General features: G+C 34.0%; 1 long non-coding RNA gene across 1 annotated transcript; it reads right to left on the bottom strand.

Moving 5' to 3' along the window:
- Nucleotides 1-644: 644 nt before the first annotated feature.
- Nucleotides 645-3286, bottom strand: LOC126764266 (uncharacterized). Its single transcript, XR_007667849.1, has 3 exons — nt 2956-3286; nt 2166-2842; nt 645-913 (listed from the first exon to the last, which is right to left on the bottom strand). It is a non-coding gene; the product is annotated as an uncharacterized LOC126764266 (long non-coding RNA).
- Between the last annotated feature and the right edge of the window lie 1255 nt (nt 3287-4541).

The raw sequence follows: 4541 nt of genomic DNA, 5'->3' as shown, positions 1-4541 counted from the left end.
AGTGTCTACGGCAATGATGAAGATAACCCACCACATCCGACCGCGGTAAACAGCCTAATTTATGATAATTGCTTCGAGGAAGATTCTCCAGATCTAGAATTATGTACGCCAGTACATGAACAAAACTCCTTTGATCTACAACCAAGCACATCAACTTCAAACATAAACAATTCTTCCACCATTCTGGTTAGTCCGGCGATGAAAGGAAAAAAAAAGAGGAAGCAGTCAGAAAATTGGAAGAAAAATATTGTAAAAAAAAAAGAAATAGTGATGAACACTATGAAAGATTAAAAAAAATTATTGGAAACAAAAAAGAAATTAAACCTCCGTGCGGTGAAAACTGTCGGTATAAATGTTCAAATATATTTAGCGAAGAGCAGAGAAAAGAGATATTTTCCTCATATTGGGCTCTTGGCGACATTGAGAAGCAGAGGCAATTTATTTCCAATTGTATGAAACTCGTTGAGCCCAAATACCGCTATGTGCGCTTGGGTGGAAAGAGAGCTCCTCGACAATACAATAATGGCCTTTTTTTTAAGAAATTTGATAATTCTTTTCGCGTCTGCAAATTATTTTTTAAAAACACTCTTGATATCAACGATCGACCAATACGAACGATCGACTCGCGAACGAAGTATTGGAGCCGGATCAAAGAGGCAAACACGGAAAGCACAAAAAACTTGACAAGAATATGGCAGATGGAATAAGGGCGTTTATTGAAACAATACCGAAAATCGAAAGCCATTATACGAGAGCAAGTACATCTAAAACGTTTATTGAAGGAAGCAAAACAATATCAAGCCTTTATCGCGACTATGTACATAGATATATGCAAAGAAAGAAAACAGCCCTTTTGCACATATATTTCGTTTTATAGATCATTTACGGAAAACTTTAATATTTCCTTTTTTTTCTCCTGGCTTTCACCAAAAATGATACAAAATCCTGATTCAAAAATCTGAAGCTATATGGCGTGCTACTACTTGCCAAATTAATGCATACGCACTTAAAAACAATATATAACAAAATTGTCTCAAAGAGATAGAAAAACGACACTTCTCATAAATATTGCTTAATAAATAGTTTCCTAAATTCTCAAATAGAATAAATAAAATAACTAACATAAGCAGAGGTCACTTAAAAAATTATAATTCTAAATTAAGCCGTTCGCAATTACCGGTCACACTCTCGCAAGATCCCTGTATTGTCACAGTCCTAATACCAGGGCTAAGGAGTACCCATTCTGGCCATATCTGACCAGGCGTGGAGTTACTATCTTTCATAAGCCGAGAATAAATAAAATCCAAAATTTCCGATAATACCGAAAATGCGTATAATAAACCACCGGTATGTCAAACCGATAAATAATAAATTGTAAATAATACCAAAAAAAGTTATTAAAAGCAAACAACTTTTTTGGTATAATACAATACGAGTACGAGTAAGTCGACAAAGCACGCAAAATCAATTAGTACCTCAAGCACCAATATTTACACAAAATGCTATTGGCTATTAAAACCAAAATCGCTTCTTACAGCTAATATTCTGCGGCCTCGGTTACTCCACCAACAGTAAGCCGAATTACATGCATCAGATTATACTCGTATATATAAAACTAGGCAAAATATTCGCCTAGGGGGCCCAGGATGTTTAAATGAGTTAAGCATCCACCCCCTCTACCCGTTAAAATTGGCGCATCCTAATGCTACAGTACAATTCACCACAGCTGAAGACACTATAGCACAACTCAACACATCTATACGCCAACCCACTCAACAAAAAGGATGGGCAACGGGAAAGCAGACACAATTCGTCACCGGTAGTTCATCCATCAACACATCAACATTCGCTCATACATTACGCCGCGTGAACAGCATTCGATTGGATATTCGCCACAACAAAGTTCCCACGCGCTAGAAACAATTTCGTGTCAATCCAGTTCCTGCGAGCGTCATCTTGTCTCAACTCAACAATAATTTAATTGAACCCAACACCGTTCTAAATTCATCTATATGTATATATTTAAAATTTGATTGTATTTTAAATATAAAAAAACATTAAAGTACTCGTAATTGTACACCAAATTACCCGCGCATTTTCATTTGCATTTTTAATCGCGGGTGTAAGTGAATTTTGAATACCCTATCATTGAGGGGTTTATCCACCCCAAAAAAGACCTATGTGAGCAATGCGAAGCCTATACTAATATGACGGTCGAAGAAAAATCTAACAACAAAGCCGTATATGAAAATCACTTGCGTGAAAAAAGTTTGTCGCGACAAGAGAAAAGTAAGGACAAGAAAAGTCAAAATGCAGTTGAGGCAGTGTATGATTTGCAAGCAGTCATGCAATTACCAAAGGGCAAAGTGTCTGCCTTCTATTATAAATCTAAAGTAAATGTGTTCAATTTCACCATATTTGATATAAAACAAACAAATGTCAATGTTTTGTTTGGGACGAAGCCAATGCAAAGCGTGGGGTTAATGAATTAGGAACATGCGTTTTTGAGTATATTAAAAGTTTGGCAAAGACTAATGAAGATGAAATAATATTTTATTCTGATAATTGTGCTGGACAACAGAAAAACAAGTTCATGTTTGCCTTGTATCTATACGCCGTTCGCTACTTGGATATAAAGTCTATCACCCACAAGTACCTCTTCAAAGGCCATACCCAAAATGAAGGTGACTCAGCACATTCCCTTATTGAGAGAGCAACTAAACGAATGCTTAAAAGTGGGCCAGTATACACCACTGACTCATTCATTACTACAATTCGATCAGCAAAGAAAACAGGCCAGCCATTCTTAGTGCAAGAAATGTCTTATGGAGATTTCTTTGACCTCAAATTACTCTCTAATTACATGGGTCTATTGAATATGGGAGAAATTAAACTCTCTCAAGTGAAAATCCAGAAGCTTCAACGAGAGTCACCCAACTATGTGCTTTTCAAAACATCATACGCTGAGGAGAAGTTCAGGGAAGACCCTTTAATCAAATCCAAGAAGAAACATAGCACACCGATTGATTTACAAAAAGCCTACCACTCCAAAATCGGAATTCCTAATAATAAAAGTCAAGATATCAACGAATTAATTAAAAAGAACTTGATTCCACGCTTTTATCAAGAATTTTATAACAATTTGTGATTCTGTCATCTATGTATTTCCACTATTTACTAATTATTTCTACTATTTTTAAAAACTGAAAATGAACTTCATATAAAAATATGTTTTGATGCTATGAATTTTTGTATTTTATTTTTTTTACGTTAAAAACCCCCGAAAATAAAATGTCTAAATGTATAAATTTCCCCCATTATTCATCAAAAATAAATATAAAGCTCTTATAAATGGAAATTCGGCTGGAAATGTCATTTTAAAAAACTTTAAAAACCATTTTTATTTATTATGAATATGGGGGTTTGTATTTTATTTCTCAACAATAATGACACATTTAGTTTATAACCGAGAAATTTCTATGTTTTTTCAGAAACAATGACATAATTCAAAGCTGAAAAGTTTTTGTTCAAGAAAAAATTGGGAAATCATTAATTTCGGTAGAATTTCTTCTATAATGTATACTTCACATGACATATCACTAGTTTGCATAGAAAATCTGCGATCATAGCTTTTATTTAACCCACAAAAGAAAGCTGAAAACTAAAAATTGCTCTCCTGAAAAAATGCGTTTTTTGAGTTATGGCACTATTGAAGTAAATGAGCGATATGTATAAGGGTCTGAATTAATAAAATATATTACATAAACAAGTAAGAAAGGGGTAAGTTGTTATAACAGATCATTTGCAAATGGAAAGAATTAAATCCCCAAAAATTAGGTGCTGGCAGATTATATTAGAAAAATGTTGCAAAAAATTCAGCATTCATTATTTGACGAAATCGTCAATAAACTACAATCAAATCTGATATCTTCTTGACTTATATTGATGGCAATAAACTTTAACTTAGTTTTATAGCTATGTTTTAGTTTGCGTCAACTAAATTATATTCAAATGAGATGCATATAGATGTGATATCAACTCGGCCGAAGAGGTTAAATTTAATACTCGTATATATAATATAATAGGGATATTCTCTTGCTCTTGCAAAACCCTTGCACGGTGCAGGAATTGCAGAATTTTCCACTTGGTGCAACGGCACAACAACAAACACACGCAGAAAATCATTCGCAATAGCTGTAAGATATGTCAGACCAAACACCATGTTTCTTTTCGTGCAATGACACGTAAAAAAATAATTGCAACCCTGTGCCATCTGTCATTTTACATAAAGACGTATTTCGCCCTTAAATGATTGAGGAAAGTAAGTGTTAAATAGATTTTATAATTTCTACATAAATTATAAAGATTTGTTAAGAATGAATGCAGAAGATGCTCCAATTCACAATAGTAATGCACAATAATCATTCTCAATAAATTGACCGAATCAGTCGTTCATATATAACTAGATTCTGCAATGGGTGCTCTCTTGTCCTTGCATATTTCGGTATAGGATTTTTGCATCTTGCAAGAGCAAGATAATC

The sequence above is a fragment of the Bactrocera neohumeralis genome, unplaced genomic scaffold, assembly GCF_024586455.1.
Source record: "Bactrocera neohumeralis isolate Rockhampton unplaced genomic scaffold, APGP_CSIRO_Bneo_wtdbg2-racon-allhic-juicebox.fasta_v2 cluster09, whole genome shotgun sequence".
Lineage (NCBI taxonomy): Eukaryota > Metazoa > Arthropoda > Insecta > Diptera > Tephritidae > Bactrocera > Bactrocera neohumeralis.
Note: the sequence above shows the minus strand (reverse complement) of the source record. Positions and strands in the feature narration are given on the sequence as shown.